This window comes from Sciurus carolinensis, chromosome 19, assembly GCF_902686445.1.
Source record: "Sciurus carolinensis chromosome 19, mSciCar1.2, whole genome shotgun sequence".
Taxonomy (NCBI): domain Eukaryota; kingdom Metazoa; phylum Chordata; class Mammalia; order Rodentia; family Sciuridae; genus Sciurus; species Sciurus carolinensis.
In genome coordinates this window covers 16862093-16877410 of record NC_062231.1, presented here as the reverse complement: position 1 = coordinate 16877410, position 15318 = coordinate 16862093, and positions in this window count along the sequence as shown.

Below are 15318 nucleotides of genomic sequence, written 5' to 3'. Positions count from 1 at the left end.
GCTTCTTGTACAAGGACTATAATTTAGGGCTCTGGGTTCAGACAAACTAGGGTTCAACTATGATGCTAATCCTGTGATCTGAAACAAATTACTTAACCCCCTGTATACCACAGGTTCCTCACTAGCAAAAGGAAGACAGCAACAGTGCTCACCTGAATTATGATGCGTATAAACACTGAGCATGGACTCCACCCAAGAATGTATTCAATAAATATTAACCGTTTACTGTCATGCCTAGGAAAGTATGTTATAAACTGCAGAGTGTCATTTGGATGTTATTTATTACTGCAACCTAATACTGCTAACAGTAATGTACCATCCCATATAAATCTATTCTTCCTTATACATCATAATAACATTTAGACAGTTACAAAATAATCTATAAGGCCATCTTGTTTCTCATCTTTTATAATTTAAGAAATGCAAAGTGCACACATAATCACTTCTAATATTCCCACATATGGCAGTCCAGATCCAGAGAGTAAACATTTCCTCACATGAAGCTGCAGATTTGTCAAGAAGACAAATGGCCTTCTGTGAAAACAGCACTTATTCAAAACAAAATTGAAAGGTGTGGTGTAATAAAAATAGATGTCTGGTCTTTGTCCTCAAGTGCCTGACACAGGACTCAACACCCTGGGAGTTTCCTGAGTGCTATGATCATCTTTTGTTATTTATAAGGAGCCCCTTTAGACCCTATCTGAGTTTCTGATGTGGCTCATGGCAAAGCTCCTATATATGGCCTTTAGGGGACTCATCATCAAAAAAAGGCAAACATGTTTAGAGAGTAGGAACACTTCAGTCTGTACTCTGATCTCTGGAGATAGAAAAGGGACTGAAGACCAAGTTCAATCACGCGAATGTGATTTATGCAATCGCTGGCTGTGTAATTAAATCTTGACAAAAACTCAGGTGAGTCGGAGAACACACCAGCATGTGGTGACACTGCAGTGCCTGAGGAGGGGGTGGAAGCCCTACCCCTTTTTCTCACTACTGTATCTTGCCTTTCAAATCTCTTGCATTTGGCTTTTCCTGAGTGATATCCTTTATAATAAAACTGCAATTACAACTCTTTTCTAAATTCTGGGAAACATTCTACCAAATTACCACAAAGGGTTTAACAGCGTGGAAACTTCCAAATGTGTAGCCAGCAAGGCACAGGTGCAGGTGGGTTGGGGACACCTGGGTCTTAGAGCTGGCATATGAGGTGGGGTGGGCTTGTGAGACTGCCTTTAACCTCTGCAGTCTCTGCTAAGCCAGGGAGCGTCAGAACCAGTTGATGTCAGAGAACTTCTGGCGTCAGATAAATGCCTATGAGGAACTGCTTTGGTTTTGAGCTGTCTTTTGCATCATGAAAAGTGAACCATGTAGGTATTCTACCTCTTCTTGTGATTTCTGGATCCCTACCTGACTCAAAAAGAGAAGTCTGTCTGTCTCCTAGATTCTCAGGCTGTGTCTGAGCTTATGGAGATCCAAGACAGTTACAGGATATGATGAAATTAGAAGAAAATTTTAAAAGCAAGCTTGGTGACATACTAGGCCCTTGGATTCTGCTGTCCCTGGTTTCATCGAATCTCTCTAACGATAAACTAAAGAAGATGTTTGTTGTTTCTAAGTCAGAGCCACAGTTCAGCTGGAGAACTTGGTAGCTTTCAGGTAGTATAGGGAGTGGGACAGGATTTCCAAGTTCCAGGCCTGGTTCTACCTTTTACAGCTTGAATGGCCTCACCAACACCATATGGTAGAATCTCATTTCCTCTGTCATGCAGTGTGAAAGTTGCATGGCCTCCAGGAGACATGTGGGAGCCTCATCTGGCATGCCTGTGAAGGTGGTGTAGGTGGCCCCGGGTCTGATGATTCAGAATATCTGGGATTGGGATCCTGAATTTTGCATGACTCATGAGCATCCAAGGTGATCCTGCTGCTCATAAAAACGGGCACTGCAAAACTTGGTCCCTTTTATTCTAGTAAAGTATTTTAGTAGCATCAATTCCAGCCCATCGTTTAAGTGTGAAACAGATTATCAATTGGACAGAGGTACCAACTGAGCATCATCTATTTCAAGTTTTAATAAGTCTTGCTAAGTAAGGCTGGGTACCACAATGCACCAATCTAGATGATTCTCTCTCGTAATTCCCTTAAACCACACTGTGTGACTTTGTCTTTGAGATAGTTTCTTGAGTGCAAAGTTTTTAAATAATGACATTATCTGTCCTTTTCATTGGTCTATGTAGTTCCAATCTCAGAAGTACATCTCTCTCCTGATTAGAAAGCAAGCCATTTACAATCTCCAAGGCCAATGGAGTCATTTCAGGTGATGAACAAATACACTTAATGGAGCTAGTGCCCTGACGCATTATTTTAACCATCACTAGTGCTCCCTAGAACAACAAAGGAAACTAAGTGCTTCTGATGTAGTTCACAATGCAAATGCTTCTAAGCCCAAAGATCAGTCCTGACCCTTCAAATTCACCTCCTTCAGAAGGACATCAGCTCTCACAAAGTTTCAGATTCTAGCTGCTTATTTTCTCTCTCCTCCTCTCCCTCCTTCAATCTCCTTCGTGTAGTAGCAGGGCAGCCTGAGGTCACTGGCTTCTTAATTTCCATCTTACAGTATTGAACTTCTACATAAACTTCTTCACAGTTTAAACAAGACTTACACTTCAACAACCTTCTTAAATGGGCATGTTGGAAAGACACGATTCAAATCACCTGTTAGCTTCTACATTCCCACTTCCTTGCAAAACCAATGCTTCCAGGCACAGACCTAAGGTACTTGTCACATACAGGATAATTTACAGTAAATAAAATTTAGCTAGAAATGTATAAACAAATATTAGGTCCCCAGACACTACAATGGATGACTTAATTCTCATCCCTATAAAAGATTCCAAGGGAGCTCAAGTGTCCTCAACAGCTGATTCTGTGTTAGTTAAAGAAAGCAGACTCTGAATATGGGACCAGCACTATTGAAGGGATGAACACGGTAGAGTCCCTTCCAGCAATAAAAAAGGGAAAGGCAAGGCTGGAAACCCCCTGCACAAGCTCTGACTCGGGCCCCTTCGCACTGTGGGCCATCGCAATGCCGGTCTGCACATGACCTGTTATTAGTCTGTATCAAGGAGTAGAAATGAGAACAAACATTCAGAGGCTTTATGGAGACTTAAAAGAACGACGCCCACTGAATCCAATAGAGAAAAGGAAACTTAAGTTTTTTATTTCATCTTTTTATTTTTATCAGACTTAAAAGCATTAGCCTATAAGGAGTAAGAAAAAAATTTTAAACAAAATATCTGACCTTTTACCATAAATATTTCAACAATTGTGACTCTACCTGACAGCTGGCATTCACCTCTCATGTTAAGTCTCAAAGATCACAGAAATCCCAAACTATGACATGCTAATCTATACTCAACTGGCTTTGTGTTCCTGATGCTTTAAAGATGCAGCACAGGGAGCTGGCAGGTGATCTTGTGCCATTAGAGCTAAAATTTGGTAAAGAGCCAGAACTCAAACTCTCCAGAATGAAAGAAGTCCTCAAACAGTAGGGAACGTGGGGCGGAAGCAGACTTCACCCCAATTCCCTGATCTCTATAAGTCCCAGCACCCATGATAAAGGTGAGCAACTTGTACCACTGTAGGATTCACTGGGCCCTTTCAGGAAATAGCATAAAAGGCACTCAAGAGGTCATGATGAGTGGTGACTATTACTGGGGACAGGGTGGTTGTCTACAGAGACTAGGACACTTCAACATTCCCTACCCCTTACGTCTCTAAAAAGAAACTAATCTGCAGGGGAGCTGGGCTCCCTTATAAAACATCTAAAACAGATCATCCAACTGGGCACAGCAGCACATGTCTGTAATCCCAGTGGCTCAGGAGGCCAAGACAGAAGGATCCCAAGTTCAAAACTAGGCTCGACAACTTAGTGATGCCCTAAGCAACTTAGTGGAACTCTATATCAAATCTAAAAAAAAAAAAAAATTTAAAGGGCTGGGATTATGACATAGTGAATACAGACCCCTGGATTCAATCTTTGATGCCAAAAAATAAAATAAAATAGGGCAACCAGGCCAGGAGTCTTATGGACTTTCTGAAGCTGCAGACACTTCCCTCGTCCCCTTTCTCAGGGCATTAATTCTCTAGGGGTGAAACTTTCACGATTAATCAAGAGGGGATAGAGTAAAAATCTATCAGGATTCATACTCACATGCTAAAAGGGAATGGAATGCCCAGTGCCCACTCCTAGAGCCTTTGCAAATTGGTCAAAGCTCAGCTCTGTTAATGACAGGCAAATACCACATCCTTCAGGGACACCACTGTAGTAGTCAGTTATTGTGTCACTGTGACCAAAGACCTGACAAGAACAATGTAGAGAAGCAAAAGTTTATTTTTGTTCATGGGTCCAAAGGTCTCAGTCCACAATGGTGGACTCCATAGCTCTTGTTCCACAGTGAGGCAGAACTTCATGGTGGAAGGGTGTGGCACAGGAAAGCAGCTGAGGACATGACAACCCAAACACACACACACACACACACACACACACACGCATTCATGGGGGTGGTGGGGAGAGTTCTGCTCACCAAAAACAAAGTATAAACTCTGAAGGCACAACCCCAGTGACCTACTTCTATCCACGCCCTACCTGTCTACCATTACCAAATCATTAATCCACACCAGTGGAATAATCCACTGATTAGGCTATACCTCCCATAAACTAATCATTTCACCTCTGAACATTCTTGTGCTGTCTCACACATGTGCTTTTGGGGAACACCTCATACCTAAACCATAGCAATTATAAGAAATAAGGTCAGGGTAAGTTTTAATTCTACTACACTAGAGATAGCGTGCAAATATTCCAAGGAGACATGCTCTGGGCAAAGAGGAAAGCAGGTTTCTATGCTGCCCCCACTCTTCCATTTAGTACACATGCACTGACACATACCACACACACACACACACACACACACACACATCCTTGCCATCACTAACTCCCTGTGTGACTCAAGAAAAACATCATCTCCTCTCTTGGGGCCTGAATAAACTGCCCAAGGCCACACACCACCATAAGATTCCCCTGACTACAACCAGGTTTTCCAGTCCCAAGCTGCACATCCTTTCTAATTCTATTTTAAAAGTAAACAAATTCTGCACTTCCTAACTCCAATTTCAGGCAGAAACATCTGTTCTTTATGCAAGCTAATGCATTCCATGTTTTAGGTCCTGCAAAAAACTCAATGAAAGGTCCTCAGAAATGCTCTTCCTTAAAATGAAGTTTGCACCTACAAAAATAGGCCGAGTATTTAATGATAATTATAGATCCATGAAAACAGAGCAGGGAAAGGAAAAGAAGTTATCCAAGCTACTCACAGAAAGCCAGGGATTTTCAAAGTGGTTTCAAGAATAGGGAAAACTCAGGGAAAGGTACTGCTGATAGACAAGAGCCCAGGCTATCCCGAATCAAGAAAGTCAAGGTCATTTTTTTGTTAGTTTGTTTCTGGTACCAGGGATTGAACCTGGGGCACTGAACCACTGAGCCACATCCCTTCTCTTTTCAGAGACAGGTTCTCATTAAGTTGCTTAGGGCTTTACTAAGTTGCTAAGGCTGGCTTTGAACTTGTGGTCCTCCTGTCTCAGCCTCCAGAACTGCTGGGAAGAAAGTCATATTCTAACATCCTTTCTAGAATCATCATTTCTGGGAGACCCTTTGCTGGGTGGAATTGTACTGGCAACAGAAACACGGTAAGATAGCTAATGTTTGAGCACTCTCAGCCTCACGGCTCTTTCCATCCCTGAGAAAAATTCAGCTTTGGTTTTCTACAACTAACCCCACTGTTCACCTTTTCTACAATATTGTTGATACCATGAAAAGTTCTTCTCTTAAGGATCAGTAGGGTGAGCCACAACAGGAGGGACTGCAAAAACCTGAGCATCCTGAGAAACTGACACTGGGAAGAAGGAAGAAAAGAGGCAGGAAAGGTAAAAGCCCAGAGGCTGGGGAGAAATGGAAAGAGACTGCTGACAGGCATGTGACGGGGAGGAGGCCGATTCTGGCATGGGCTGTGAAGGGGAAAACCTGAAGGGTGAGGAAGAAGCTCTACCGTGATGATGATCCAAAGCTGTGTTATGGTTTAGAACTGGACTGTCCCCAAAGGCTATGTTGAAGACTTGGTTCCTGTTTTAGTTAGCTTTTTCATTACTGTGACTAAAAAATCTGAAAAAGAGTATCTTAGAGGAGAGAAAGTTTATTTGGGGCTCATGGTTTCTCAGATCTCATCCTGTACATGGCCGACTCCATTGCTCTGGGCCCAAGGTGAGGTAGCATATCATGGGGAAAGGGCCCAGTGGTGGAAAAGTGCCCAGCTCATCAGGGTCAGGAAGCAGAGAAACAGGCAGAAGCAGCCTCAGGGAAGATGAACCCTTCCAGGGCACACCCCCAGGGACCCACTTCCTTCTGCCATGCCACACGTGACTACAGTTACCACCCAGTTCATTCAAACTAGGATGGACTGATGAGGTTACAGTTCTCACAATCCAATAATTTAACCTCTGAACATTCCTGCATTAACAAGAGCTTTTGGGGGACACCTGATATCCAAAGCATAACAGTTCCCAAAGCAGCACGTTTCCGAAGTAAGGTTTAGGGAAGCAATCAGCGAGGGCTTTGACTTCATTAGTGAATTAACCCATTGATAGCCCAAAGGACAACAGGGGGGTAATGGAAAGTGCAGGCAGGTGGGTTATGGTTGGAGGAAGTAGGTCACTGGGGACCTGACTTTGGGGACTTTATCTTGTCCCTGGCCCCTTCCTTTCTCTTGCTCTCTGTTTCTCAGCTGCCATGAGCTGAGATGCTTTCCTCCACCACATCCTCCCACCATGTTTTTTCTGCCTCACCTCAGGCCCAGAGCTTCGAAGCTGGCTCATCATGGACTGAAATCTCTGAAACTAGAAGCCACAATAAACCTTCCCTCCTTTAAGTTGTTTTCATCAGATGTTTTGATCACGGTGATGAAAAGCTGACTATCACAGGTTGCATATTTGCTTTGCTTACTACTCAACACTCAGAAGAAAATGAAGCAAGGGACAAGAAAGTAAAGGCATGTTTAGTCAACAACAAGTGAGACCTTGCCTAATGGGCTTACTCAAGAATTATAGTCATGCATTGCTTAATGATGGGGACATATTCTAGAAAATGTACTGGGCAAATTTGTCATTATATGAACATTAGAAAAAGATGGCTATAATGTCAGTAGATGTTGTTATTTCGTGGTAATACTGTTGTGTGTGTGGACCACCGTTGGCTAAAACATCATTATTATATTATACATGACTGTATTTAATTTTATAGAAGCCTGTACTTAACTAGTTGAATTAATGTTGTTTACTATTTGAGTGAGTCTGGTCTTTGTGAACTTACACATTAAAGTGTAGATTTATGTTCAGTAGAAAATATATCCCCAAAAGTTAGTATGTTACAGTTTTTGCCCTATGAAGCATTAACCAGTTCTGTACACAACCTAGTAAACTTAAGCACACATATTTTTTAATTCCTTTAAATGCTCTTGTAACCCTTTTTGCCATCTTATCTGCTCCCTTGTTATTAATTCAATAAAACCAATGGCTATTTATATTACATTTGTGTTAGTGTCCTGTTTTAAACTCTGAAAATCAGATTTTGACAGTTAGGGGGTACCAATCCCTCCACAAGCATCATTACCATGTTCTTTTGTATTAAACACTTCTATTTATTTTTAAATTTTTTTCTTTGAACAGAACTCTGTACTGAGCCAGGCTTAAAACAAAAACAACCAAAAAGTGCATGTGCTTCCTATGACCTATTTTCTCTGACTGGCAGCTACATTTGGATTTTCCACGGACCTGGGATCAGGAAACCTGACATATGATCCTTGCTTTGCCTAAGTTGTGCAGTTACGTGCTAACTTAGAGATTTTCCTCTTTTCTGTTTGCATTATGAGAGGAAATACCTCCCACTTCTGATAATCTTGGACTCTATTTTAGGATATTCTTTGTCCTAATGACTGTTGTGTAGAACTCCTGTCTATGTGGTAAAAATGCTCTAATGCTCCCTAGGCTTCCCCAGAGAATCACGACAGCAGGTGGAGCTCAGCTGCTCTAGACCAATCAGTGGAGGCAGCAGTGTCCCACCAGAGAAGAAAGTCGCCCCCAAGGAGAACGAGGGCACAGGAAAGCAGTGTGAACACGCAGAAAAGCCAAGTTGCAAAGTTGCCCAAGATGTTCCCAACCTGGTCTATATGCAAACCCCTTAGCGATTAGCAAATGATCTCCTTTTTCAATTTGGGAAGCGGTGGGGGGAGGAAAAGAAAATTCCACTGCCATCACTGATAAATACTGTGTTTAGGTACCAATATCAGAATAAACACACGTGGATCTATACTCATTTTCTAGCCATTTGAAGCACTTATTTGTTGCATATGTATTATTAAATTAATGCTGATTGAACTTAGAAGGCAAACTAGATTGAAATGTATTCCATTGTGCTGTAGGTAAAGGTGGAGTGGGATGCAGATTATCTGGAAAACTGAACTTGCTGCTTCCTGGTGAATATCTGACTCCCTGATTTTTTGCCTGGTTTCCCTACCAAAGTTGACAGCTTCTCCCAGCATTGCCATCTGAGGAGGAAAACCCATAAGGAAGTGGTGGATAAACCAGGGTTCCTGGGCTGCCAGAATCAGCCCAGGAGTGCTCCTCTTGGTCTTTCAACACATAAATATACCAAGGATGGAGAGATGCATGCATGAACCCTTTGCAGGTTCCCTTTGAGCTTAGGTAATGCCAGAGTTGATTCTTTAATTAAGTCAAAGGAATGAGAAGTACATTTAATTAGAAGGAACATGGATTCAAATCAGCTTGGTGGGGAGAAGGAAGAGGTGAGTCTGAGAAAGGTCATCAGAACTCAAATAATCACAGTCCTTATGCAGCTTCAATAGAGAAAAAAAAAATAGATCTTGCCCTATAGAATGGATTCCTACAAACACCTGGAGTTTCTTAGGAATGACCCCCCTCTAAACATTCCCATTCTCTTCTTCTCACATCATAGAAAGGCAGAACGGCCACACAAAGTTTCACAAAGTAATGTCCTCTGGTTATACCACACCTGTAGGGATCCTAGGGCTCTCTGAAGCTTCTCAACAGGGCAGCAGGTTGAAACACGGGCGAAATGAAGACTTTCTACAAGACCTGGAGCCAAGGAGACCTAAGCTCCCAGCAAGCACCACAGTGAGAAGAGTCTTCAGAACTCACAGTCCCTTCCGCATAAATGCAAAACCCTGTCACAAGAGTTTTCTTACCCACCATGGTATTGTACCTATCCGACAGTGAAAATATTTGACATAGCTACTTTCAGTGAATTTCTCCCATTTTCTCCCACTGGTCAAAGGCTCAGATCCACAAAAATAATGAATTCAGAGGAGATGGCCATTTCATGAAAGTCCATCACTGTATAGATAATTGTGGCAAATTAAAATACAGACAACAGGATTTTCTACTTTATTGTGGAAATGCCTGACTGGATTTCTGCAGGGGAATTTTCTGATCACAAGCTACCAATTCTGGTGCCCTAAGTTGGTTCTATTATCTATACAGTACTGAAAAGGAACAGAATGATTCACTTCTACAAAGACCAGCTCTGTCTCCATTAGTGAAGCGAAAGTAATAATGATGCGAATGCCAACAGCTAATTTTTTGAAGGTCTACAATGGATGCTCTTTTGAACATTGTGTAGAATTTACCCTCATTTAATCCTCACAGTATAGGAAGTACTTCATATTCAACTTTCCATTTTATGGATGTGGAAACTGTGGCACCAAAGGGTGAAGTGACATGCCCAAGGTCAAAAACCTGGCATGTTAGTCCACAGGCTAACTGTTCTATCAACAACACTAAAGTCTTAGTGACGTTACATATGAAACATGAAATTCTCTCTCCAATAAAATCCAGTTCAAATATTCCAGGTTATACAACCTTGCTGGATGGCTCTTTTTCAAGCATTGACTCAGAGCTGCAGGTTTGGGGTATTTTATGAAGCTAAAGGTTTCATTCAACACATGGACTCAGAGAGCATCACAGGTGTGCAATGAGTGTGCAGAAAACAAACTCCATTTTGAGAAACTTCTTGGGTCAAGATGTGACCTGTATCACTGTCTCTTATTTTACTGCCCTGCACAAATCACATGGCTCTACCCAGATGTCAGGACGCTCAAATACATGATACCTGTCTGGCCAGCAATGTCCCCCCACCAACTCATGCTCTGAGCAGAAGCCATCAGCTCCAGTGACCAGTCTCCTCTCTGCAAAAGCCAGTGTGCTGTAGGCCTGAGATTTGAAACTTAACTCTTTAAAGTCTCTGCTAGATTGGCTCCTGTCACAGAGATTACTTTTTTAAAATAGAGAAATACATTTCAACAGGAAAGATTCTAAGGAGAAGGTAGTGTACATTGAAGGGTTCAAGTAATTCATGAAAGTAATTCAAGACAGCAGGGTGGAAGAAAAAAGTGAGGCACACATTCATTCATGGTAACTGCTATTCATGATCCAGACCAGAGTCAGGGAGCATGTTGGGGATAATAAAGCTCTAGATAAAAGTCACTCTATCTAATGAGATATGTAGATCTTATATGGCCTTTTTTTTTTTTTTTTTTTTGAGAGAGAGAGAGAGACAGACACCAAAAATGTGAGACTGTATGAGAAAGATCCAGATGTCCAAATATTAGCCAGGTGAAATAATCTATAGGTTCATCCCAGCAGGTTCCCATTCCCAGAATTAGCATGGGAAAAACAAAATGATTTCATAGGAATAAGCCTAAGGGATTGAAGTTAGTGTCCTCAAGTGTCAAGCAAGACCTGCCTTCTGATAGCAATGAACTTCTCCAAAGTAGCTGACAATGGGTGAATCAGTCATTCCTTAGGACCTTTTGTGACTCTGTCTAGTTGCCCACGCAACTTAGTTCACACACTCCTCTTAATATCCCCTAATTTCTATTAGGCCCAGCACTAGCCAAGTTTTGCTTCCTAATGTCCTCTCTTTTCTTCTCTTTCCTCTTTTCTGTCCAATGGAGATTATTTCACTCTTTCTGGTCTCAGTGTCAATCAGACAAGGACTTGCAAAGGTCATTTTTCCTCTAAGTTTCAAAACTTCCTTTCTGAGAAATGCCATCTAAATCAAATTTGTCATCCAGCACCTCACCAAACTGAGACCCACATTTTTATCTCCTTCTATCTGCTAGTTAAAATAGTGCTACCACCTATTGTAAAGTGGAGAATTCTGGTTTTTAATTGCCCTTCTGTCTTGGACTAATACTGTTGGGAACCAATTTTCTTCATGAATATTTTCACATCTATGCTTTGAAGTTTCTGAGAACTGCTGGCAAACTTGGATTTAAAAAAAAAAAAAAAAAACTGGTTTAATAGCAAATGCACTTTAGAAGCCAGAGATAATGTATTGCTCTGAGGAGATTTAGAGAATTCTCTCTCCTGGAACATCATCAGCTCATACTGAAGGTTCAGGGAGGCATATACCTCATTCTCCTTGCCTCCCTTGGAATATCTGGTTATACTCAGAGTAAATAATTCCCTCTGTCTGAATGGAAGAATGGGTCAACTTTCCAGCCACACTATGTAAGCTCCACCTCTTGCAATTTCCCGTTTTCTCCTTGCATTCATCATACTGCCAAAAAGAAACTGGAGTTCAGGGAACTAATGCTAAGACACCAAGGTATAATCTATTCTCTAAACCAGAGGCCTGTGTTTGTCCTGTTGAAGATATTCATATAAATTTAACATATACATAGGTAAAGCATGAAAAATGAATTAGGTGAGACATAAAACACAAAAGTGAAAGCATAGGAGATAAAAGCCAAAATTTTCTTATTCTCCAGAGTCACTCTATTGTCTTGTCATAAAAGTTGCTAACACTTTCAGTTTCTACAGTCGTGTCACAGATGGGGACAAACTATTCATGGACCCATACAGGTCTGTGGATTTTCCTTGACACTGACGCACTACTAGATGATTCAGGTTGTAACTGCAGCAATAAGTTATTTTCAATTCCTTAATAGATGATAATATAGGCAGAACTTGGAATAATGCCCAGCATGTAAGAGCTCAATGACTGCTAAATACTATTGCTATTCAACTCCACCCTCTCCTTCTCCTGATTTCTTTCCATAATGAACTCTCAAGTCACAATAAATTCATCAATTAATTTCTGCACTGGACTCACTCTCTCCTCCCCCTCCCCCCATGGTCATGACTTCAGTTTCATTTAGACAGACCCTTATTACCACAGTATTTCAATAAAATTCTAACTAGAAGTAAGGTAGTCTCACAATTCAAGCTGGGATGATGGACTGGAAAGTCACCGATTCAATGTCAAAAATAAGGGACATAAGTTGGGATGTAGATCAGTGGTAAAGCATTTGCCTCACTTGTGTGAAGTCCTAGGTTCAAGGGCCAGTACCACAACCACAAATAAACAAAAAATAATGATTAGGAAAACACTTAGGGAGCCAACTGAGAAATTTTAAAAGATGAGTTTATTTGGGGGACACTCATAGAAGCCAAGAGTGGTGGAGTTTCTAGGCTGTGGTGGCTCAAAGCCCTAAGCCTTAAGCCACATGGACACTCATGGATACAGATGGGGAATTAAAAACCTGAGCCATGCACTGTCTTGCGTCAGTGGCTAGATCTACTGGTGGATTAAGGATACAGTTTTTCCAAGCCCTTAACAGCTACCAGCAGGACATGTGGATGTAGATACGTGTTAAATACAGCTAAAATATTCAGCCCAGCAGAGAGTTCTGATTTAAAGACACAGAAAGGTCAACATGGCACAGAGAAATGTCATAAGACTATCAAGTCAAAAGTATTTAAGAAAAAAAAAGATAAAGAAAAAGGAAAAGGAAAGGCAATTGAATACAGGTCCTATTGAAATCCTTGAATTCAGGCATGGAAGAACAGTTCAAAATGGGACATTAAGACAGCAGAAATAAAGCCCAGAAAATGAAGGAAATAACAAGAAAGGGAAGCTACTGGCAGAGAATATTCTAAGAAGAAAGGAACATCTACAATGTCACTTGTAAGAGAAATAAAAAATGAGCATCAGGGTTTGAGAGTTACTAAATATCATGACTAGGAGGGTATCAGAGAATTTTCAATAAAGAAGTTAGAGTCTAAGGAAAAGTCAAGGAAGAAGTGGAAGTGATAATTCAATTGTGGACACAGGACAATGCCAAGACCACAGTTAGAAGAGAAACAAAGCAATTACTTACTAATGCAAAGTTACATTGTAAATGACCTAATTTATTTTCAGTAGTTATTCCAGATATTGCTCATTTATATAGAGCAATATCTTGCTATCTGTTCCAATAAGTCAAAGGCTTGAATACAGTATTCAACAGCAGCAATGATAAAAAGGGCAATTAACCATGTAATTCAAGTCGAAAGGTACCTGTTGGTTACAATTACTTGGAATACAAAGGAAAGCATTTAGTGACTTGAATTATCCATGATATCCTCTTAATCTTCCACTTTATAAGCAGGAAAGGATGGAATTAAGAGCAGAGAGGGAGGAGAGGGTAATAAGGGCCATCAGGCCCTTTTCTGGATCATAATTGGGATAAGAGCTCTCATAAAAAAGGGTGAAACCTCTGGAGATTGTTCTATTAAGAGGTTTCCAACACTAATGAGAACTACAATTTAATGGTGGAAAGAGGACAGAAAAATAATCTACTGCACCCAGTCCCTAATTCTGCAGTATGTTTGAGAAACACATACTGGCTGCTTAGTCTGGTCTCGCGTAATAGTCAAGTTCAAAGCCAAGTCAGCCAACTCATCTCTCTTCCTCCCCTGCTAGACCTTCACATTACTAGATATTATTGCCCAATGAGAATGGATCTTGGAACCAAACCAATTAATCAAAATCTTCTCCATTTCTCGAAGACCAAGGAGGTTGGCAGCTTAAGTTACATATAAAGGAGAGTTTGAAATTCCATTTGGAGCTCCATTTAGAGATTGATTTTCCTCCTCACTGAGGTTAAAAGAATGATCAGTTTGTCAGAATGGAACATTATGGTGAGCAAGCTCAACCCCTCCTTCCACTCTTGCCTGCCTCATGCTGTCCCTTCTCTCTAGACAAATGGCTGATGCCTCCCACTCACCCTATCCTGCGGCAGTCCACCCACTCGAAGCTCCTTTGTATGCAGCTTTTTGGTGTTGACAGATCCTGACATGTCACCTCCTTGAAGACCCTCACACAACCCCCGTTCTCTGACCCCTGCTTATTCCTGTCAAAGCACGTGGATAAGGTGGTTACCACTCGGTCCAACTCACCCCACTCCATATATCCACAACCAGGTGGGCCTTAACTGTTTTTTCACTATTTCACATTCTGAGAAATATTGGTGGAGAGAAGAGGATAGGAATAAGTGGAGAGGTAGGGGAAGAATAAGGGGGGCAGAGGGAGTGGATGAGGGAGGACAGAAGGGGACACAGAGGGTGCAGTAATTTGTTATTTCTGCTGTAAGCTACTACAGACTTTGTGGCTTAGCATTTGTTATCTTGCAATTCTGCAGCACCAAAGGTCCCAAATTGGTCTTCCATGACTCTGTCCAAGGAATCAGGCAGGACTGAAATCCCTCTGGAGGCTATAAAAAGATCTGTTTCACATTTTATTTAGCTTCTGGAGGCTTCATTCTTTTGGCTTGGGGACTCACTGAGCGTTAGTGTGACTTCCATCCTCCTATCTCCTTCTCTAAGTCAAACTCTTCTGCCTCCTTCTCAGCAGGTACATGGGGATTCCACTGCGCCCTTGCGGATAATTCAGGAAACCTGTACATTTCAAGATCCTTAACTCAGTCACATCTGCAAAGCCCCATTTGCCAATGAGAACACATTTGATGAGCCAGTATCCTCTCTACCACAGAGGGAAACAGAAAGGAAGGAAGAAAGGCTTTCCCTTTCTAATCCCATACTTCCTTCATTCCAGGCCACTGCTGAAAACCTAACTGCCAAAAACAAACAAATAACTTTTCCGCTTTCTACTCCTGGGTCTCTTGGTCACTCTTACCTTTGATTAATTTCTGTGAATTCAAATTGAAGTTAATAAAACTCCAGGATAAATCCAATGGTTCTAGTGATTAAATACATGTGTATCAGATGTGTGGTGGTGCATGATTATAATCCCAGCGACTCAGGAGACTGAGGTCAGGGGATTGCAAATTCAAAGCCATCTGGGCAACTTAGCAAGAACCTGTCTCAAAAATGAACTATAAGGGGCTG